Source organism: Chiloscyllium punctatum, chromosome 14 (assembly GCF_047496795.1).
Source record: "Chiloscyllium punctatum isolate Juve2018m chromosome 14, sChiPun1.3, whole genome shotgun sequence".
NCBI lineage: Eukaryota > Metazoa > Chordata > Chondrichthyes > Orectolobiformes > Hemiscylliidae > Chiloscyllium > Chiloscyllium punctatum.
The window spans coordinates 14310733-14335164 of NC_092752.1; the positions used below are offsets into that span (position 1 = coordinate 14310733).

A 24432-nucleotide genomic window follows, 5' to 3' on the forward strand; every position below is an offset into this window, starting at 1 on the left:
CTGCAGAATTTCTAACCTCTCACTGGTTCTTGTATTGGGTTTACTAATGAAATAGAAACGTGGGTGTGCCTTGCAGTGAGAATTGCAAAGAAATCTTTACTGTTCCATGTCAGTGGTATATTTAAAACATAACCATGATGCAATTAATAATTGCGAGGCAGATTCCTTAAAATTAGCTTCTGAGTATCTTAAATATTATTGTCAAACTGTATAAATCCTCAAATGTAAAACATTCTAATTGGACTTCAAAGTCCTTTTGAAGTTAGCTTATTCACAAATTAATTTGATAACATATTATATAGTGAAGGAATAATTTTACTTCAACTGTCTGGGTGCTTCTCAAAATCATATCCCAAAGGCAAGAGGATAGACTGCTAGGTCATTCTGCTATCAATGTGTGTTAATTGAGGAAACACTCTGAAATGACACTGCATCCCTAACAGCAGAGAAAAGCTAGACGAGGTCAGATTTGCATTTGTGTTTGATGGCAAGGACAATAAGGGTATGTGTAACTTCTTGTTGAGAATTCCAGGGGTTGTGAATTGGGTTACTGAATACTTAGCCACTGATTATTCCAGAATCCTCATTTCATTCTATTAATGTACCCTTAAATTAATTGTTTCTAAACGTACAAAAACTTGCTGCAGATACTAGACCCACGTTAATTTCTGACTATGTCCCTGTTTGCCCTTTCAATTACTTTAGTCACATTTGAAGCATCCTAACCATGGTGAAGACAAGAGCATCTCTCTACTTTGATTCTCACTTTAATAAATTGAAAAAATTCAATCATGTGTCAATAACCTTAAATCAATTGAAATAATGTAGTCCCACAAGGCATCTTCGAAATCTTCATTATTGAGAGAATGCTTTGAGGAATATAAAATGCTTCAAAAATTTCAATGAAGGTTTTGGGGGGACAGGCACGTCAAATTCTGGAAATGATATGAGACAGCTCACTTGTTTCAAATGAACTTGATTGGTTGATTAGCAGAAGGCACTAATATAACATCTTGTAAATCTTAGTTAATGTTTTAGGAGCTGGTTTATTAGTTATCAATTAGACCACAAAATGGTGGTGTAGCAATTTATATTGCAGCAAGTCTTTATGTGAAGACTTCCACATTCACATGTTATCTGGCTGAGCCACAGATGATTTGAGCAATAATTGGAGCATTGATCCAGAAAGTACAAGCTAACTGTTTGAATAGATGAGGCTAAGGTGCACCCAGTATTGATCTTAGAGGTCTCAATAGCATCAAATCAGTGAGCTGTAGATACCAAATCGGTATCCCCAGGCAGCATTCTCAACCAAAAGGTTGCAAGTGCAAGGGTGTGGAGGCCACGTCATTGAGTATATTTAAGACGGAGATAGATAGGTTCTTGATTGTCAAGGGGATCAAGGGTTACGGGGAAAAAGTGGGAGAATGAGATTGGGAAACTTATCAGCCACGATTGAAAGCAGAGCAGACTTGATGGGCTGAAAGGCCTAATTTCTGCTCCTATGTCTTATGGTCTTATCATAACTAGGATAGATTGTAGCACTTGAGTACATTTATTGCTGACAGGTTTTCAGGTAATGGGGAAAGGTCACTGCCTAAGACCATCATACCAAGAAGCTGGAAGCTGTGTGCAGGTTGCATGTCTAACATGAAATGTATATTGAAAATATCAGGAGTATCACAATTGTACTGAGGAACCCAAGAGTGGACATACTGTATGGAGAAAAGTTAAAATTTTGTATGTTTTCTGCATATTTAATTTGAAATTTTTGGGAATACACTTTTATAAATTTTATGAAAAATGTATGTTTTTGGCAAAAGCTTTCATTCACCAGCAATTTTGTGGTAAATCAACAATGGGGACAGCCTTTTAACAGGAGTCAGAAAATAAAAGATAAAATAAGAGAGAGCGAAATACTGAAATGAACTGTCTCAATGGTCTTGTCAATATTTTTACTGGTGCACCATTTGATTTAGGAACATGGAGCAAAGAAACAGGAGCACTTCATTCAATAGCTCGAGTCTACTCCGTCATTCAATTAGATCATGGCTGATCTGTATTTCAACTCCATTTATCTGCCTTTCATTCTTAATCCCATGATAGCATTACCTAACAAAAAACTATTGATCTCGGTCTTGAAAAATTAAATTGACTCAGCAATCACAACTTTTTGGGGGGAGGGAATTCCAGATTTCCACCATGCTTTGTGTGGTTAAAGTGCTTTCTGCTATCACTCCTGAATGACCTGGGTCTATTTTAAGCTTGTGTCTCTTTGTTCTGGAAATCATAACTGGAGGGAATCGTTTATTTGTATCTACACTATCTCATACATTTATCTTTGATTAGATCACCTCTTAACCTTCTAAACTCATGGGGATAACAGCCACATTTTTGCAAATTGTCCTCTTAATTTAACCCCTTAAGCCACACTATCTGTAAATTTAGTTTCTCGTATAATATCTTTATTAATAGTAAATAGTCTTTAATTATGTATTTTTTCTCTCTTCTCATCAGGATCTCTGTTTCATACAGTGAGGTGTTTTAAATTATGTCACAGGGTATGGGCATCACTAACAAAGCTAACATTTATTGTCCATCCCTAATTGTCCTTGAGAATGTGGTGTTGGGCTGTTCGTATACAACTGAAGAGCTCACTTGATTATTTTGGAGGCCAGTTAGGAGCTAACTCCATCGTTGATGGGTCTGAAATCACATATAGACCAGTTCAAGTAAGGGAAACAGATTTCCTTAATAAAAGAGCATTAGTAAACCAGATAGGGTTTTACAATAATGTAGTAGCTTAGGGCCACTATTTCTAATACAACATTTTTTTTTACTCCAGATGTTCTTTAATAGATTCATGTTAAGCTTCCCACCTACCACCAGAACCCCTGTTTCTGCATCATTTGTTCAGGTGTCTAGATCATTAACTCTGTAACAAAATTACTTTGCTGATGTACCTCAATTGCTGCTGAGAAGATGGGGATCTGGAAATGACCAAATTCCATTGATTTATTTTCAAGAGTTTGCACTACATGCTGCTTCTTGATCAGAATTCAATCTAGACTTGACTCAGTTTCAAAGCCAATACTTCTGGTGATTTTTATTGATGTAAGATGACCATGAAAGGCACCAGATTGTCCAAAGAGTCAAATCGCACATCCACATCTCTTCAGAGAGAGACATCTATCTTCAAATTGCTCTTTAACTCCAGGTGTGCACTATGTGGGTGTCTTTTAATTCCCTCAGAGTATGTTCGCTGTTGGCAACAAAAATGGCTGGATCAATGTTACTCAGTTTCCAAGAATTTACTTTTTAAACATATTCTTTGGGCAGAAGATTGGTGAGAGCTCAGCTACCCAAGCTACCCTTCCTCATGTTCGCCCTCTCTCAGATGCTGAAATAGCAACAAACAGAGCAAGGTGAAGCAGAAACCACAGTTTTCCCCTCACCCTCTGTCGGAACTGTATCACTTTCGCTGTTGTTCACCAGTCTACACCCAAGCATCTGTGGAAAGTCGACATGATTCTGATCAGAACACAATAGGGTGTGTCAGTGGGGGAATGCAACATAAGGAGGCAGGGTCAGGGGCCGAGGTGTCTTGAGACTTGAGTTCAAGGGATCAGCTTTGAAAGGCAGATTGGTATTAGCATGGAACATATGAACAGGCACCAGTGGTGGTGTCCAAGAATGAAGGGGTAGGTTGTGGTTCACCTGGAGGAGTCTAATACATATTAAGCTCAGTGACAGCACCTGAAGAGCTGCAATGTACACAAATGTGCAGCACTCTGGATTAATCTGCAGCAGGCCACATATGTATAAAGACAATCCTATCCTCTGCAGTGATGACAACAACATTTCCATTAGAGCTTTTAGTGTGATTGCAACTGTGATTACATAGAGTAACACCCTGGGTGTTTTTATGCCCTTTTCTTCATTCAATCTCAGGATGCGGACCAGCATTTATTTCCCTTCCCTGACTACCCTGGTGGTGCTGGTGGCGGTGATCTGCCCGTTTGAGCTGCTGCTGTCATTGGTGTGCAATTACATCCACAGTGCTATTGGGGAGGGAGCTAGAGGATTTAGTGGTGGTGAAGGAAAAGCAATGTCATTCCAAGTCAGGATGGCATGCTATTTGGAAGGGAACTTGCAGGTGGTACTGGTGCCGTGTACCTGCTTCCATTGTCCTTCTAGGTGGTAAAGATTGCAGCTCTGGGAAGCTGCTGAGGAGACTTGTTGAGTTGTTGCAGTGCGTCTTGTAGTTGGTGTACACTGCTGCCACTGTGCATTGGTGGTGGAGGGGGTGAATGTTGAAGGTGTTTGATGGAGTGCCATCTACTGTCTGGCAGACCCACTGTCCTGTAGAGCTCTGCCCATATAGGGTTACTACCAAATGGCAACAACATGTTATGTCTTTACTGTTATGTTGACTGTTGATTCTCAGCACACAAAATCATACCATCTATCCATGGGGTCGTCAAATGCATATACTTATGCATGAGGCACTGATAATGTGGGACTTGCAAAGGAGAATAGATCCAATCAGCATCAGATCCCTTTAGAATCTCACATCCACTTAGATTAGTGTTGCATCAGATTCAATATTATTTTACATAATATCAGTGGGGATTGGTTAGCTCAGTTGGCTGGAGGGCTGGTCCAAACTGCAAACTGATGCCAACAGGGTCAATTCAATTCCCCCACTGGCAGAGATACTACAAAGGTACTATCTTCTCAACCTTGCCCCTCACCAGAGGCATGGTGACCCTCAGGTTAAACTCACCACCAGTTGTCTTTATCTCTAATGAGAGAGTGGGGCTATGGATATTACTACATAATATTATTCTAAAGTAATTATATATTTTGAACTCATTCTAACAACTTAATATGTGGCAAGAATTGCAACAGCAACTATTAATGCTACATATGATTTAACTTGGTGATGTTAATTGCATTTGCTTAATGTCTTATCTGAAGCTCAGAGCATTCTAAACCACCTCACAAATGCTTCATAACTTTGAAATGCAGTTAATGTTCGAAAGGGAAACACCTTTGTGTGGCGAGCTGTAGTACAGTAGCAATCACACTGGTCTAGTAACTCAGAGCACCAGGCTAATCTTCCTGAGCTGCTGGTTCAAATCTCATCATGGCAGATTGCAAATTCAATGCAAAATAAAAGTCCAGAATTGATTGGTGACCATGTAACGTGTCATCAGAACCCATCTGGTTCACTAATGCTCCTTAGGGCAGAAAATCCACTGTCTTTATCTGGTCTGGCCTTCATGTGACTCCAGCCCCCACTGTTGACTCTTACCTGAATGATCCAGAGAGCCAAAGTAGGAATTGGCAATAAATGCTAGTCATTCCAGTGACACCCATATGCCTTGAACAAATAAAAACAATCAAGTCTGCTAACCACCAAGGAGATAAGTAACCAGTTCACTTTGGTTTTGATTATATTGATGAAGGGACAACTGTAGACCAAAGCATGTAAAGCAACTAAACACTTCCTTAATCTCATGAAGCATTACTTCAGAACGTCTCAGGTTGGAGCTTGAACCTTCACACTTTTAACCTCAGAGTCAATCAACTGAACCAAGCTGTATTTTAATCAAAGTATAGACAGTCATCATTTCAGAGTAGGGTCACACCATTGATACTGCAGAATAATCCATTAACACAATGAGTTGTCAATGATGCTGTGCCAGTCACTTCACATTGGGTGAGCTTTCTTGCTAGGATTATGTCTATTTTTCCTTCAACTACTTTATTTATAAAAATACAAACTTCATTGGGAATGAGCCAAAGATTCAAATTCAATCATGGGAGTCCTGAACATCACTCAAAGCTATGCTCTCATGGTTTATGACATCATTTGAACAATTCCAGCCATATGCCTCTTTCCCAAGTGGATACCTTAGAGATAGGGTTGTTATAGTGCAGTAGTAGTGTCCCTACCTCTGAGCCAGAAGATCTGGGTTGAAGTCTCACCTGTCCTTGACACGGCATTACCTGAAAAGATTAAAGTAATTCCATCTTAGGGGGTCTCAAACCACTGCATATTCAGCAATTCTCCACAAACTACTTTGTAATAAAATGGCATGCATTGTTTAAATTTACCTAGAAGGGAGATAATTCACAATAGGTATATGTCATTGCAAGTCTCAGATTTTTTTTCCAAATCTTTAAGCAGGGAATTTTAATTTTAATCATGTACCATCGAAGGAGTATCTGTCACAGCCAGATGAGGAAGTAGGGAAATTATTCATTTGATGTTTGCACCAAATGTGGCCTCATGCTCGTTACAATGACTAATCATTGTTACCGACATTAATCTGGCTAAATAGACAAATCCATTCAATCAATAAAAGCAGTGCATCAATAAGTTTGCCAAATTGATGGTACTTTTTGATTGTTTGGTTGTTAAGTTGCTGTTCTGTTTTGCAGCAGCAGTGGGAGCAAGAGCTATCACTGCTAGAACAGAAAACCAGCAATAATTGGTGAAGGTTCATGCAGGATGACTAAGTTCAGTCCACCTTTGAGCAGCCCAGTAATCTATGGCAACAAAAGTTGATGAGGTGGGTGATTTTCTTTTCTTTATTAAAGTTGTAACGACTAGCATTTTAAATATTTTCAGAGTTATGTCAGGATTTTATCTGGTCCAAAAGAAGAATGATTTTAGCAGAATCCTTGCATGGGGACTGAATGATATGATGTCTTTGATTGTCCTTTCTCTACTGGAACTTGAACTCCGATCCAGTTTAAGACAATTATATCTAAGCACATTGTCCCAGATCCTGAAAGGAAATTTCTGAGTTTCCAGTGGACATATGTCTGCATTGATAAGTTCCTTACAATACTGGGCTATCATTGATCAAACTGACAGCATAGGTTATCACAGTGGTTAGTGTGGTAAATGGAATATTGCAGGTGGAGATACTAACATACAGTTGCCATTGAGGTTATATTATTGTACAGAGAGAGGATTTTAACCTGGAACTGATTTGAGCTACAGCTGGGAGGCACATTCTAGTGTAATGTTGTCTTGAATCTACACATTGAGGAACACAATAGGTATATTTTGACTTTGTCAATGGTACGAAGTCAATGGAATTGATGTTGATTCACTGTGAGTCTATTTTACTGATGAAGACCAATTCTGCTCCCACAATTACGGTGAATAAATTATTTCCTTTCTTTTTCACAGCTATTCCACTACTGATTCAGGAAACAATTTTAGTCAGATTTATTTTCAATAATGGTACGGTCAAAACAAGCTTATTCTAAGAAATATTTTGTGCATGAAAATAGTTTTTCTCCCCCCCACAATTTTAGAGAATTCTCCGACAAATATTCTCAGAAGTGCTAGTCTTAGTTTAGTTGTAGCACTCTTACCTCTGAGTTGGTTTGAGCAAAGACTTGAGCAACATATTCCATGACTGAGCTGTGTTGTGGAAGGTGTCATCTTTTTGAATGCCTTGTTAATCAAATCACTATATAAGAAGATAAGGAATAAGTTGTCCATCCAGCTCCGCAAGTCTGCCCCACCATTCAAAAAAGGTTATGACTGCTTTGCCCCAGTCCTCAACTTTTCTTCCACACAAACTCAGCATAGCTATAACTCCCTGATATTGTAAAAATCTATCTCCTCTTTAACTATTTTCAGTGATCTGGCCTCTACAACTCTCTGGGGGGAAGAAATTCCTTTACATTTCAATTTTAAATGAGTGACACTTACCTTATAATTGTATCTGATAGCTTGAGATTCCCCCACTGGTGCAGACATCTTCTCAACTTCCAGACTGTCAAGCCCTCTCATAATCTTGCATGATTAAATAAGATCACATATCATTCTCCTAAAAGCTAATGCATAAACTCTGCTGTCTAAGTTGGATGTAAAAGATCTAGTTGTGCTATGTAAAGGAATTTCTACCAAGATTACAAAAGCAGACACAGAATTTAATAATAACATTCAGATAGGGAGCTTTTAACTCAGCCTTTGTAACTCTATTCTCCATTTTAATCTCATTTGATTCGCGCCATTGTATTGTCTATTTTCGGCTTTTACCTACTACTTTTATGTTGCCTTTCACTCGGTTTGCTTCCCAAGAACCTGGGCTCCCTCTGAGCTCTATATCCTTCTGTCCCTCTATTTCAACCCGCACTACAGTGAATCAGTCTGTAAAGGTCTTCGTTCCAGTCATGTCAAGATGAAAGCTGTCTACCTCGTACAGGTTTCGGCTGCTACAGAACAGTCCCAATACCTCAGAAATCTGACAGCTTCCTTCTTAAACCTCTTTTCTAGCTATGTGCTTAGTTATTCTACCCTCCTCGTTCTATGCTCACTAGTACATGAGACCTAGAGTAAGTCTGAAATTACTGGAGGTCCTGCTTTTCAATCTCCTTCCTGGAATCTGATTTCAGGGCTTATTCCGCCTCCCTACCCAAGTCATTGGTATCAGCATGGATCATGAATGCTGGCTGTTCATGCTCCCCTAGAGGAAAGTCCTGTTGCTGTCCTATGACACCCTTGACCTTGGCACGAGCAAAACAACATCCATCGCACAATGACATTTTCAGCCACAGAAACACCTGCCTATTCTCGTGAAAAGGAATCCTCTTTAGTAATGCTCTTGTACTGTTTGTCCTCCCTTCCTGCACAGCTGTGCCATCTGTTGTGCCACTGACTTGGCACTGCCTGGCAAAGTGATCACCCTCACCAGTATCCAAAGTAGAAAACTGAATTGCAAGTGAAATGTTCTCAAGGGATCCCTGCACCATCTGCCTGCCTCCCTTGACTGTCTGACAGTCAGCTGTTCCTTATCTTGAGTTGTGGTGTGATCACCTCCCTAAACATACCATACAGCTCATCTTCTGCCTCACAGTGACACCAGCCACCAAGCGTGTTCCAACCCCAAGAGCTCTTCCTGCAGAAGTGAGATGCATAGCACTATCTCACATACCCTAGGCTGTACATTCTACTCTGCTGAACTGCCCCGACATTTTTTAACTGCATTGACTATTTATTACATGTAGAATAACTTAACAATGATTCATCTACAGCTACTTCCATCTTAGGTGGTGAGTATTGGAAATTTAAGTGGATAAATTAAGAAAAAAACTTCCTTCACATTTCATCTAACTTACCATTAACCAAACTCACTCTGCTTGAAATCTCTTCCAGCCGCACAGAGACCTCTGTATTTAAAAATTCTTAGTACCTACAGTGTAGGATCCATATGGAATTGGTTTACCTAGTTAACTAAGCAGTTAATCTCTAGTAGAGCTCTTTAGCCTTTCTAAAGGCTGGAAGATATTGTCTTTACTTTCTTGTCTTACCTTCATTCTTAGCCCAACAACATAGTTAAATCCTTACCATGGACCACACTTGGACAAGGTTTTGACAATTGATAACTCGTCAACTTGGAGTGTCAGAGGCTGAGGGGAGACCTTATAGAGGTTTATAAAGTCATTAGGGGCACGGATAGGATAAATAGCCAAAATCTTTTACCCAGGGTAGGGGAGTTCAAACCTAGAGGGCATAGGTTTAAGGTGAAAAGGGAAAGATTTAAAAGGAACCTGAGAGGTAACTTTTTCACACAGAGGGTGGTGCAACTATGGAATGGCCTGCCAGAGGAGGTGGTGGAGGCTGGTACAATTATAACATTTAAAAGTCATCTGGATGGGTATAGGAATAGGAAGTGTTCAGAGGGATATGGGCCAAATTCTGGCAAATGGTACTAGATTAATTCAGGATATTTAGTTGGGACTCAAGTGTCTGTTTCTGTGCTGTACATCTCTATTACTGTATGACTTTGACTCTAAATTCACTTTGCTTAAGCTCTGAAAAAGGTGGACAAAAATAATGGATATTGGTGGGCGGCACGGTGGCACAGTGGTTAGCACTACTGCCTCACAGCGCCAGAGACCCGGGTTCAATTCCCGCCTCAGGAGTTTGCACATTCTCCCCGTGTCTGTGTGGGTTTCCTACAGGCACTCCGGTTTCCTCCCACAGTCCAAAGATGTGCGGGTCAGGTGAATTGGCCATGCTAAATTGCCCGTAGTGTTAGGTAAGGGGTAGATGTAGGGGTATGGGTGGGTTGCGCTTCGGCGGGGCGGTGTGGACTTGTTGGGCTGAAGGGCCTGTTTCCACACTGTAAGTAATCTAATCTAAAGGAGACCGACGCAGAGTGAAAGTGAAAGATGAATATTATGTTGTAGAGCTAAAAATTAGAGACTTTAAGAGAAGGAACAGCAACAGACAGGGTACAGATGTTTCAGATCCGATATGATGCTTTTGAAGAAGTAACTCTTTCTCTCTTGACAGATGCTGCCAGGCCTGGGGAATTTCTTCAGCATTCTCTGGCGCTTTTTTCAGATTTCCAGCATCCACAGTATTTTGCCTTTATTCGAATGTTATGGAATGTATAATGGATAGTGGCCCCAACCAATGCAGTGCAATCCTGGATTTCCCTCCCTAAGGCTATTGTGAGTCAACCTACAGCATGTGGACTGCAGCAGCTCACCATCAACGTCTCAAGGGCAACTAGGGACGGGCAATAAATGCTGGGTCCAGCCAGTGTGAGGGATGGGAGAGAGTAAGGGGGACAAGAGTGAGGGGGACGGGAGAGAGCGAGGGGGATGGGGTAGAGTGAGGAGACGGGAGTGTGAAGGGGCCGGGAGTGTGAGGGGGATGAGAGTGTGAGGGGGATGGGAAAATAAGGGACACGGGAGTGTGAGGCGGATGGGAGAGTGAGGGGGTTGGGAGTGTGAGGGGGACCTGAGATGGGGACGGGAGAGAGTGAGGGTTCGGGAGAGTGAGGGGGGGATGGGAGAGAGTGAGGAGGATGGGAGAGAGTGAGGGTAATGGGAGAGTGAGGGGGACGGGAGTGTGAAGGGGCACAGGAGAGAGTGATGGGGTGGGGGTGTGAGGGGGATGGGAGATTGAGGGGGATGGAAGAGTGAGGGGGCGGGAGAATGAGGGGTTCAGGAGAGTGAGAGGGATGGGAGAGTGAGGGGGAAACGGGAAAATGAGGGGGACGGGAGAGTGAGGGGGACGGGAGAGTGAGGGGGACGGGAGAGTGAGGGGGATGGGAGAGTGAGGGCGACAGGAGAGTGAGAGAGATGAAATGAAATGATACGCATGTGTGTCAGAGAGGGAGAAAGATGAATGCGTGTGTAAGTCAGAGAGAGAATGTGTCTGTGAGTTTGTAAAATAGGGGTGAGTGTATAAAGATTGAGAGAATTAGTGTGCAAGTGAGAGTGTGTGAGGACACAGGTGTGTGACAGAGAGTGAGGACAAGTATGAGGGAGAGAGGGAGGGCGACTGAGGGAGAGAGAGAGTGAGTGAGTGTGTAATAGAGGGGGAAGATGAATGTGTGAGACAGGGAGGGGGTGGATGAGTGTGAGAGAGTGAATGATGTTGTTTGAGTGAGTAAGAGAGTGAGAGGGAGGATGAGTGTAAATGCAAGAAAAAGAGCTGAATGGGAGTGAAGGGAGAATGCACATGAGAGGGAAGGAGGATGAGTGTGAGGGGGAGGGAGAAAGAGTGTGAGAAGGAGGAAAGATGAGTGTGAGGGAGAGAAGGAAGATGACTGTGTGAGGTAGAGGGGAGGATAAGTGTGAGGGAGAGATGGGGGATAAGTGTGATTCAGAAAGAGGGATGTGGTTTGAGAGGGAGGATAAGTGTAAGTGTACAAAAAAGAGATGAGTGTGAGGAGGAAAGATTAGTGAGATGAGGATGTTTCTTCAGTGTTCTATGCAAATGAAGCAAGCTTTTTTCACTCCTGCATTCAAATCTTTTTCTGAGAAAGGTTTACATTTCAGATACTTTCAGCGCAGGCATGCTTGCTCTCAGTGACTTATGAACCAGGACACCCTTTCAACATTAATACTTTCCAAAATCTCACCATTCAAGAAATATTCTGCACCTTTGTTTCTTTCCAACGTGAATAACCTCACATTTATCTACATTATTTCCATTTGCCAAAGGGTTCCTGTTGTGCAGTGGTAGTGTTTCTCTTTTAGAGCAAAGAGGCACACTTGCTCAGGAGGTGTGTAATAACATCTCTGAAAAGGTTGATTCAAAAATATCTATTCCATCTGCCATACTCTTTCTCATTCTCAGCTTGCTAAAATCTCCTTGAAGCCTTTTTACGTCCTCCTCCCAATTTATATTCGCACTAAGTCTTGTAAAAGCTGCAGGCTTGGACATATTTCAGTAGTCTATGAGTCTCAATCATTGGCGTAAAGTGTTAACAGCAGGGGTGCAAGTACTGATCCTTGTGGTACCCTGCTATTTCCAGGCTCTCAACCTGAGAATATGCCATTTGTTCCTACTCTCTGTTTTCAGCCTGTTAACCAATCCTCAATCCACATCAATAAATTACTCCAATCCAATGCACTCTAATTTTATTTACTCACTTCCTGTTTGGGATTTTATCAAAACTGTCTGTCTGTGTGTTTGTGTAGTAAGGTGAGAGTAGTCAAGTGAGACAACGAGACAGAGGATGAGTGTGTGGGAAAGAGAATGGAGAGGACTGACAGAAAGAGGGAGAGTGAAGTCCAATTGTTGAGGAAATCACTTAGTCTGAGACTTCAAGACTTATTTCAAGAAGCTTTCTTTTTTGTGAATTCACAGAGAGGCTACCACAGACTCCGTTCTCCCACAGCACTCTCTCTTTCGAGCTGAACAGTTGGCCTGCATTTATAAAATGATACAAACAACCTTGTCTACATTCCGCAATCAAGTAATGTTGAGTACAATAATTCAAGATAAAGATAAGTACAATGCTGACTCCCTTTGGTCTTTGATGTTGCTCAATGATAGAGAAAATAATGAGCGCAAGATACACTCCCTATATTTCATTAAATTCTAATTACACAACCTCCGTCTTTATCTCGAGCACCATTTTTTTTCCACTAAAGCTGAGAGCTAAGATACCTTTTACTTTGGTCAAGTATCCCATCATGCAGCAGTATGCCAAGTTCTTACTACTCCCACAATTCCCTCCTTGTTGATATGGAAGATCAACATCTAAGTTTAGGATATTGGCGCATCTAAAAAAAAGGGATACATTTCTTTCTGGAAAAGGGCACATATTCATACACGTTTATCATCGTAGGGGATCGTCATGGGGTATGGTCCGGTAGATGATCACTGGTTTTGGAGTGGAAAATGGGGTAGGATCGAACTGTGCACAGCAACTGCCTGTAGTTGTCCATATGATACAAAGCATCTGGAGGATAATAGTAAAGGTGACGAGCCCAGTGGCTAAGGAGGATCCCCAGCCAGGTGACTGGTAAGCGATCACCTGGAATCAAAAGAGGAGCTCCATTGCTGTGGGCTTGTGGTGCAACGGAAGCACGGCTGACTCCAGATCAAAAGGTGGTGTGTTCAAAACACATCAGGCTCACTGCAGCCCAAATTCTGGGGTGTAATGGTGGCTCAGTGATTAGCACTGCTGCCTCACAGCACCAGGGTCCCAGGTTCAATTCCAGCCTCGGGTAACTGTCTGTGTGGAGTTTGCACATTCTCTCCGTGTTTGTGTGGGTTTTCTCTGGGTGCTCTGGTTTCCTCCCACAGTCCAAAGATATGCAGGTCAGGTGAATTGGTTTACTAAATTGTCCACTGTGCTACATGCATTAGTCAGAGGGAAATGGATCTGGATGGGTTACTCTTCAATGGGTCGGTGTGGACTGGTTGGGCTGAAGGGCCTGTTTCCACACTGTAGGGAATCTATTCTAATTGCTTGACTTCTGTGCAAATGTGTCACCAAATCGAAGACATTTTTAGAGTTGCCTGGCATTCCTGCCGAACAAGAGCAGAAGTGCCACCCTCCTTGGATAATAGATAATCCAGGGCCAAGTGGTTCTGAAGGGCCGCTGTTTTAAATGCGACTAGCTTGGCATTGATTTGAGTCAGGGCCTCAGTGGTATGGTCCACATGAGTGAGGGAGGTAACTACAGCCCCCCAATCCTGCTGTTGCCAGCTGAGATTGGTAAGCGTGAAAGCCTAAGCTATCTGGGGCTCAGCACAATTTAACAGAGTCTGTCCGGCCAAAGGATCATTTTCTTCCAGATGTTCTCCAGGGGATGATTCCCACGTGTCCTTATAATGGGTGATAAAATCATCTCGGGGTTCCCCTTTTTTCTGAAGACATTGAGAGACCTCCCCAAAGTTGTTACGTTGCCTGGCCCCATTTGAGATGGCCGGTAGAGCTCAGTTCTGGAGCCACTCCTCCAGGAGCTACCTCGCTGACCCCGCTGCTCCTCTGTGGGTTCCTCTATCCAATCGCTATTTTCCCCAGCCAGGACTGAAAAGGAACCCAAAACAGCCACCTAGGAGGTGCCACATGCAACTTGGAGTAGGAGAAGGACATTCCTGAGTAAGGGGTTATAAATCTGACAGGGTTGGACCAGCCAGTTATGGAAGGGGATTAGCTTCTTCAATGGGTTAGGGGCATCACTGGTCATGCTTCTAACCTCAAGGGGGGACCAAGGCTTCAGGACAGCTATATTGCCGACCATGAGTCGGGGCAGTTGGGTAATGGGAGGGTTGGAACTAGAAGGTTTATTTGCATCAGAGGCAGCGGAGTGCATCCTAGATGCCATATCCAGGTGATTCATTTTAAGCTGACTGTGAATCTGCATTGTATTGGGTTGGATAGAATCAGGTGGGGCTGTCAGCAGGACTACCTGCTGGTCTTGTGGAGGTTGAAGAGGCCGGGGCTGCTGTTCTCACACAGCCGCTGTCAGGAGGAGCTTCTCCATAACTGTATCCTCCTGAGATCCAAGCCAGGGATTATAGCCCCATCGAGGCACTGGAAGGTGTCTCCTTCTATGCACCAGCATCTTTCTTGGGTTTAGATTTGGGAGGTTGATGATGCTTAGCAACCTTTCACCATTTAATGAAATAATGCATCATATAACATTTGTCCCAAGTGAGATCCCCACCTCTTTCCGAGTTATTTCTTCCCAATTCTTAATTTTACTGAAGTCAAAGGAACTTCTGCGGTGCCAATGGCCCTGGGACCACCTGCAAAGATCATTACAAAAAGGAATGACGTACCTGGAATCTTGTGTTTCATGGAGCAGTGTATCTGCCGGTGATTCCAGTCGAATGATGAAGTCTCCTACCTATTGCTGTGATCTTATCACCTTACAATGTCTTTGCTTTGTTTGCTTTTCCATGTTTGGGCATCTTCTGGGTGTCTCACATCCGCGTTCGTGGAGAGGCACTGACTGTGTGCTCGATTTCCCATTTCCGTGATCTACAAAGAGACGTCACCTACCAAATAAGGAAAAGAGGAAAAAAAATTACCCACACCCGCATGCACTAATCCACTATAAGTGCTCAACAGTTTTTCTCTTCCATCCACAAGGTCTTAAAGTCTCGAGCCTATTTCAATTGGGTAGCTACCACTTCTTAGTCTCTCTCACAGCCTTGGTAAGTTTAATCTTCTCCATGATCTTGCCTCAACCTTTCGGTAATCTTGGCTCAGCTGGAGTCACCGGCCGGACACCGGACAGTCTCTACACATCCCCCCCTCGTGAGGGGAGCACTGGGCCCAGCCGCCTTTCAGCTAGGACTGTCCTGCACACTATTTCCACGATTTCCTCCTTTACTTTTTTCAGATCCTGTATTAATTGGGTTCCTGCCGACTACGCCAGATTGTGTCAAGGAAATCACTTTGTTTGAGACTTCGAGTATTGTTTCAAGAAGCTTTATTTTTCATGAATTCATGGTGAGGCTGCCACACAGCTTCCACCCTCCCACAGCACTGTCTCTCTCTGTCTCTCTCTCAAGCCAAACAATTGGCCTATACTTATACCGTGATACAGACAATCTTGCGTGCATTTCACACTCATGTAACGTTGAGTATAATAATTCAAGATAAAGATAAGCGCAGTGCCTACTCCCTATGTTCTTTGATGTTGCTCAAGGACAGAGAAGATAATGAGCTCAAGATCCATTCCTTATATTTCATCAAATTATAATTATCCAACCTCAGTCTTTATCTCTAGCACTACTTTTCCACTAAAGCTGAGAGCTAAGATACTTTTACCTTGATCAAGCATCCCATCATGCAGCAGTATGCTAATTTCTTACTGCTTGCACACTAGTGAAAGAGAGACAGAGAGAGAAGAACAATGAGTGAGTGAGGGAATGAGTGTGTGTGTGTGTGTATTTGTGAGAGATGGAAGAGAAGGGGAGGATGCGTGAGACAGAAAAAGTAGGGACCAGGGAGTGAGAAAGAGTGGGATGAGAGAGTGAGCGTGTGAAAACTAGGAAGAGACTGGGGTCATGAGGATGTGTGAGAGAGAGAGGACAAGGGAGTGTGTGAGAGAAGAGGTGACAGGGTGGGGATGAGGGAGAATGAAGGGATGAGACAGGGGGTGAGGAAGAGAGCACGAGTGGGGATTTGAGAGAGTGGGCAAGTGAAGAGAGAATGAGGGAGTGAAAAAGAGACGAGAACAGAGAACATGAAAGAGAGAGTGTCATGAGGGAGCAGGAATGAGTTAGAGGGAGGAGGGAAGGGGTTATGGAAGGTGGGAGAGATGTTGAGAGAGATGGGGAATGTAGGAGTTGAGAGAGAGGGGGACAGGAGAGTTGACAGAGGATGGACAGGGAGTTGAGAGGGGGCAGTCAAGGTCAGGAGAGGATTTGAGACAGTGGGGACAAGAGAGGTGAGCATTGGAGTGACAGAGATTGTGTGAATGACTGATGGTAGGAAGGATACAATATTGGAGAGAGACATGATATGGGAGGGGTTTGTGTGAGAGAGAGAGAGACAGACAGACAGAGAGAGATAGAGAGAGAGAGATAGAGATATGAAACTGAGGACCATGCAAGCAGGAGTGTGAACTTAAAACAAAGTGGAGCAGAAACCAGGAGCTGAGGCCCAACTCTGTCTTGCCTTGGGACAACCCCACCTCCCACATTTTCATCACCCTCTGGGTACCAGCCTGAGCTGGGATTCCCCCAACACCCCTTCTCCAGGCACTGACACTCACTCACTCACTCTCTCTCTCTCTCTCACTCTCTCACATACACACTGGCACGCTCTCTCTCACAAACACACTGACACTCTCACACACTCACTCACATACACGCACACACAGACTGTCTCTCACATACTCACTCACTGACACACTCCCACACACACTCACATTGACACTCACACACTCACTCGCACACACATAGGCACTCTTTCACACGCACTGATACACTCTCTCTCATACTGACACTCTCACACTCACACAGACTCTCTCACTCACATGCACATACTGACACACACTGACTCACTCACAGACACACTGTCTCACACGCACACACTGACACTCTCACTCACACACAATGTCACTCATACACACATACTGACACACACTGACTCTCTCACACACACTGATACACACTGACTCGCACTAACTCTCACACACACTGACACTCTCACACACACTGACACTCTCTCTCACACACACTCCTCCTCTCTCTCATTCACACACACATTGACATACACTGTCTCACACACACATACTCTCTCTCTCTCTCACTCATACACACATACTCACTCATGCACACACACACAAACACTCACTCTCATTCACATACTCTCTTCCTCACTCGTACATACATTGATTGACACACACAGTGGCACACACTCTCCCACACGCACACATGCTCACTCACACTTTTACACACACACTCTCACACACATGCTCAGGCACACATACAGCCAAACACTCTCTCTTGCACACACACTGACACTCACTTCACACACACTGACACACTCTCTCTTGCATGCAGTTACAATGACACTCTCACGCACTCACTCATTCACACACATACTGATACACTCTCACTCACACATTGACTGACACACAAATAACACACAATCAAACACACACTAACACACTCATGCACACATTCACTCACACACATACTGACACACTTGCTCACACACACATTCACTCACACACTGACGCATACATTGACATACTCTTCTCACACATACACACGCACAGAGACACACTCACATGTACTCACACTGACACACTCTCTCTCACACTCACACAGATGTCCTGACACACTGTCTCACACTAACACACATACTGACTCTCTCACACATCGCTGACACTCTCACTCACACACTGACTCCTCTCACACACTGCCGCGCTCTCACTCACACACACTCTTCTCTCTCACTCACACACTGACTGTCTCTCACACACACTCTTCTCTCTCACTCACACACTCCTCTCTCACTCACACACTGATGCTCTCTCACTCATACACTGACTCTCTCTCACACACACTCTTCTCTCTCACTCACACACTCCTCTCTCACTCACACACTGATGCTCTCTCACTCACACAATGACACTCTTACACACACTCTTCTCTCTCACTCGCATACTGACTCTCTCTCTCTCTCTCTCTAACACACACACACACACACACACACACACACACACTGACACTCTCTCACTCACACACTGATACATGGAGCCCAGCAGCAATTAACTCCCATCTCCAGGACACCCCAGAGCCCACTAAGAGCATGGGGAACAGAGCAGGGAGATCTTGGGTCAGGGTAAAGAGGAGTTCCCCTGCCTGAACCAGTCTTGTAAGGGGCTTATTACAATGCTAGGCGTTGTTACAATGTCAGGGGTTATTACAATGGAAGGGGTTATTACCCCCACCATACTTGACAACTTCCAGCATCCAGCTCCCTTTATAGGTGGTACTGTAAACCACCTCCTACTCCTTTCCTCTTGATCTCTCCCACATCCTTCTCTCCCACAATCACTTCCCCCATCTTCCCCTCTCTCCCTCCTTCTCTCTAAATTACATCCCCCTCTCCCATCACTCCCCCATCTTCCCCTCTGTCCTCATCACTCCAACATCTCGCCCTCTCTTTCCCCATCACCCCTGTCACCCCCTCTCTCCCCATCACTCCCTCATCACCTCCTCTCTCCCCCATTACTACCTGATCTCCCCCTCTCTCCCCATCACTCCCCCACTCTTCCTCCTTCTCTTCCCCAATGACTCTTCCATTACCCCTTCTCTCCTACATCTCCCCCTCCCTCCCCCCTCTGTCATTCCCCCATCTCCCCATTTCCCTCTTTCCCTGTCACTCCACCATCACTCCATCTCCCCATCTCTCCCTCCTTCTTTCCCCCATTCCCTTCCACATCTCCCCCTCTTTCTCTGTCCCCATCCCTCCCCTCTCTCCCACATCCTTCCCCCATCTCCTCCATTTCCCCACCTCTTCCCATAACTCCCCCCTCCCCCTTCTTCCTTCTCTCTCCCCTTCACTCTCCCATTCCCCACCTTCTCCCCAAACACTCCCCCATTTCCCCTTCTCCCTGAATTACTCCCACACCTCCCCTCCCCCTCCTCTTCTCCCCATCTTCCCCCTTTCTCTCTCCCCATCATGCCCTCTCTCTCCCATCTCTTTCCCATCTCCCCCATTTCCCTTTCTCTCCCCTTCTCTCCACCATCACTTTTCAATCTCCCCAACACACTCCATCTCCCCCATTCCCCCTCTCCCCCCATCACTTCCTTTCTCTCCCCATCATACCCCATTTCCCCCCTCTCCCCATCGTTCCACCATTACTCTTCCATCTCCCCCTCTCCCCCTTCTCTCCCTATATCGCCTTTCTTGCTTCCCCTTTTTCTTTTTTCTCTCCCCCTTCTGTCTCCCCCCATTTCCAGCTCTCCCATCCTCTCCTACTCCCCTTTCTCACTCTGTGTTTCTCTACCCCCTTTCACCTATCTCCCCCTCCCCCATCTTCCCCTCCACCTCTCTTTCGCCTCCTTCCCCTGCCACCGCTTCTCCTCCCCCTCCATCCCCCTCCCCTTCTGTTTCCCCCTCCCTTCACCCTCCCCTCCTCCCCCTCTCCCTCCTCCCCTCTTCCGTCCCCTTCTCTTTCCCCTCCCCACTCCTCCCATTCCCTCCCACATTCCCCTTCCCCGTCTCCCCTCTCCCTACTCCTCTTCCCCTCCACTCTCTCCCTCCCTTCCTCTCTCATCCTCTTCCCAGCCCCTCCTCCCATTCCCTTCCTCCGCACCCTTCCCCGACCCCTCCATTTCCCCTCTTCCCCTCCCCAGCCCCTCTCTTCGCCCACACCCAATTCTGCCCTCTCTTCCCCTCCCCACCCTGACCCCTCTTTCTCACTCCTCTCTTCCCCCTCTTTACCCCCTCTGCCTCCACCCTCGTCCCACTCTTCCCTCTCCTTCCCTCTCTTCCCCCATCACTCTTGGCCCCACCTCTCTCTTCCCCTCTCCCCTCTCTTCCTCCCTCTCTCTTTCCCCCTCTCTTCTCCCTTCCTTCTCTTCCCCCCTCCTCCCTTATTTTCCCCCTCTTTTCCTCTCTCTCCTCCCCTCTCTTCCCCTCCCCTCTCTTCCCCACCCCTCTCTTCCCCGCCCCTCCTCTCTCCTCCCCTCCCCCTCTACTTCTCCCCTCTCTACCTCTCCCCTCTCTCCCCCTCCCCTCTCTTCCCCCTTCCACCCTCTCCTGTTTGCCCCCTCCACTCTCTTCCCCCTCTGCTCCCTCTCCTCTCTTCCCCCTTCCACTCTCCCCTCTTTTCCCCCTCCACTCTCTTTGCCCTGACCCTTGCCCCATTCCCCTCCTGTCTTCACCCTGCTCTTTCCCTCCCCTCTCTTGCCCCCCTCCCCTCTCTTTCCCCACTCCACTCTCTTCCCCTCTCTTTTCCCTTCCCTATCTCCCTTTCCCCACCACTCCCTTCCCTCTCCCCTTTCCCCTTCCCCTTTCCTCCTCTCTTTCCCCTCCCCTCTCTTTCACCGTTCTATCTCTTCCCCGCTCTCACTCACCCTCCCCTGTCTTCCCCCTCTTCTCCCTTATTTCCCCCTTTAACCTCTCTTCCTCCCTCCCCTCCCTCTCCCGTCTCTTTCCCTCCCCTCTCTTCCCCTGTCTTTACCCGCTCCTCGCTTCCTCCTCTTCTCCCTCTCTTCGCAGCCTCTTTCCCCTTCTCCTCTTTCCCCCACTCTTCTTCCGTCTTTTCCCCACTCTTCACCCCCTTTCCCCTCCCCCTCTACCCCTCCCCTCTCTACCCCTCCCCTCTCTTCCCCCTTCCACCCTCTCCTGTTTGCCCCCTCCACTCTTTCCCCTCTGCTCCCCCTCTCCTCTCTTCCCCCTTCCACCCTCCCCTGTTTTCCCCCTCCACTCTCTTTGCCCTGACCCTTGCCCCATTCCCCTCCTGTCTTCACCCTGCTCTTTCCCTCCCCTATCTTGCCCCCTCCCCTCTCTTTCCCCACTCCACTCTCTTCCCCTCTCTTTCCCCTTCCCTATCTCCCTTTCCCCACCCTCTCTTCCCCCTCCTCTCCCTTCCCTCTCCCCTTTCCCCTTCCTCCTCTCTTTCCCCTCCCCTCTCTTTCACCCTCCCATCTCTTCCCCGCTCTCACTCACCCTCCCCTCTCTTCCACCTCTCTTTCCCCCAATCTCCTCCCTTCCCCTCCCCTCAATTTCCTCCCTCTCTTCCTCTCCACTCTTTCCCCCTCCCCCTCTTCCCCACTCTATTTCCCCCCATTCCCCCTCCCCTCTCTTTCCCCTTCACCCTCTCCTCTCTTCCCCCTCTCCTCCCTTATTTCCCCCTTTAACCTCTCTTCCTCCCTCCCCTCCCCCTCCCGTCTCTTTCCCTCCCTTCTCTACCCCTCCTCGCTTCCTCCTCTTCTCCCTCTCTTCCCCGCCTCTTTCCCCTTCTCTTTCCCCCACTCTTCTCCCGTCTTTTCCCCACTCTTTACCCCCTTTCCCCTTCCCCTCTTTCTCCCTCCTTTCTCTTCCCCCCCTCTCTCCCCCTCTCATTCTTCACACCCCTCGTTTTTCTGTTCCCCCTGATCCCGATCCCTCAGCCCCTCTCCCAATTTATTTTCACATTGCTCTTTCCATTTGGTTCCCGAAAAATGACCGTGAGAAAGAGTGTGTGTGTGTTTTATCTGAAGGGGGAGTTTTATTTTAATTGCTACTCTGAAGGTGTCTGTAATACTCGCTGTGTAAGTTGTGAACCTGCCAGCCTCCTGTGCTGGTACTCGGTGCCAAGTTGGCGATCGTGACTTGTCTAATTTAGAGGCGGGTTTGGGGCATGTGTGTGTGTGTGTTTGTCTCTGTGTGTGTGTATGTGTGTGTGTGCGTGTTCGTCTGTGTGTGTGTGTGTGTCTCTGTGTGTGCCTGTGTATGTCTGTGTGTGTTTGTCTGTGTGTCTGTGTGTGCGTGCGTGTTCGCCTCTGTGTGTGCCTGTGTGTGTGTTTGTCTCTGTGTGTCTGTGTGTGTGTATGTGTGTGCGTGTTCGTCTCTGTGTGTGTGTGCCTCTGTGTGTTTGTCTCTGTGTGTGCCTGTGTATGTCTGTGTGTGTGGGTATGTGTTTGTTTCAGTGTATCTGTGTCTGGGTATCTCTCTGTGTGTCTCTGTGTGTGTGCCTGTGTATGTCTGTGTGTGTGTGTGTGTGTGTGTGTGTGTGAGAGAGAGAGAGAGAGAGATAAAAGGAGGGAGAAAGAGCGAAAAAACAACTTCAGACTTGACAGCTCCCCACCCTTTCCCCAAATCCAGCCTGTCCTTTCCGTTAGCTTCACCCGGCCCTCACCGCTTTCTAGGTGATACACACAAAGGCAAAGCATTCCTGGTTAAAGTTATATTGTTGGTGAATCCGCTGGTTTAATTCATTCTGATTTATTTTGGTATGTGTGTGTCTCTCTCTCTGTGTGTGTGTGTGTATGTTGAATACTGACTGAAGGTTTGGGAGATTATCCAAAGGTTACAATGTATTTACCCGACGATGTTAGTCGAATTGCACTCTGCGGTGAAATCGGTTTGACATTGTATCTCTTCCAACAATAATTTAAGAAAGGGGTTAAAACTTTTCCAGGCGCGATTTGAAACATTTGACTGCCTTGTCAGCTTTCCGTTAGCCTTTCCCAGACCAGGGGTGGGTGGGGATGTCATCCTGAAATGGTAAACCCGGTGATTGAAAAAGAATACAAGATGCAGAAGATAGCCGGTCAGAGCGAATGGAACAAGGTGATCATTGCCCGGGAGATGACTCACTACCTACCCGTTAGCAAGCAGGTGAACCTCAGAATCATGGTAGTACCATTTCTCTCCCTTTCTCGCTCTTTAATATACGTACGGTCTCACTCACTCTCGCACCCTTCCCAAGTCAAACAGAAGGGGCGGAGAAGGGTTAATCTCCAGTGGAGAGAGAGAGAGAGAGGGAGGGAGGGAGGGCGGGGAGAGGTGGTGACAGAGCAATGAAGATGGCCTCTAACACCTGGACATGCAACAACGTGTATTTGCAGGTGACCCAAGTTATCCCAGGGCTAGTCCCCTGTTGTGCTTGACACAAGTATTGAGGGGGAGGTTTAAAGTGCTCTGCAGATATTTTGCAGCCAGCAGAATTTGCAGGCAGAGCCGTACAGACACAGAGAGAGAGAGAGAGAGCTGGACGGTCTCCGACGGTGAGTTCCCTGTGTGTATCTTTACTCTGAGTTTCATCTCATCGGCGGAAACGTGGCGTTGTTCATGCCCGGGCCGGCGGAATTGCACGGCGGACTGCAATGTGACAGCGAGAATGAGCAAGGAGGGAACTTTCCAGTGAGTGTGGTGCTGAAAGGCGGTGTGTCTCTCCGTGTGTGTGTGTTTTCTCTCACGGATCTCCTTGGTTATCTCCGTAAACCCTGGGATTCCTTCTCCCTGCAGTTTGACAGTAAAAGCGGCGAGGAGGATGTTGCTTTCTGTTTTGAAACGGCGGTGAGATTAGACCGCACCCGTTAGTGGGTCTGCGCTGTGGCTTTAGGAAGCAGTGCTGGTAGTTTAAACGGGGCAAAACTCCCTCTTCTCCCACCTCCCCCAACCGCGACTCCAAACACAGCCCAGTCAGTCCGGGAGAGACCGACCCGAGCATCCGCCGTTCCTCCGAGTCACCCCGGGGTAGCTCGGAGCTACACCAGTGAACAGTTGTTCCTGTCTGTCGCTGTGTGCCCCTGGTTGTTGGTATGGAGGATTACAGACACATGCATGCCTTGTCAATTCAATTGGGCGCCATATGAATGCACCAATTCCCAACAGTTTGAACAGCGGTCTACATTAACAGACGGCTTGCGTTATATAACCAGGAGATTGGCTACACATTACCGTTAGGAGCATCTCTTGCTGTGCCCATGCCAAGCACAATGACTATTTTATCTATCTACAGCAAAAGCCTAAGTTTAGAGCCCTCCCACCCCTTCATGCGCCCTTTAAAAATCGCTCGCGTTGCAGTTTGCAATGAAACATTAATATTTCAAATGTTAGAGCGCGCTCCCTCTGCCCGCGCACTCTCTGTTTTCGCGGTGTTTCCTGACGCCACTTCAGAGTTTGGAGGCTGGTAGCCAGTTTGGAATTGTCACCGCTTGCTCCGGGTCTACTCTCC

General features: G+C 46.0%; 1 protein-coding gene across 1 annotated transcript in view; it reads left to right on the top strand.

The window, feature by feature from the left end:
- Positions 1–23292: 23292 nt before the first annotated feature.
- Positions 23293–24432, top strand: part of nrg1 (neuregulin 1) — an 828914-nt gene continuing 827774 nt past the window's right edge. The window contains exon 1 of the mRNA XM_072583931.1: positions 23293–23479. The gene's annotated coding sequence lies outside the window, so the exon portion shown is untranslated. The remainder of the gene's footprint in view (positions 23480–24432) is intronic.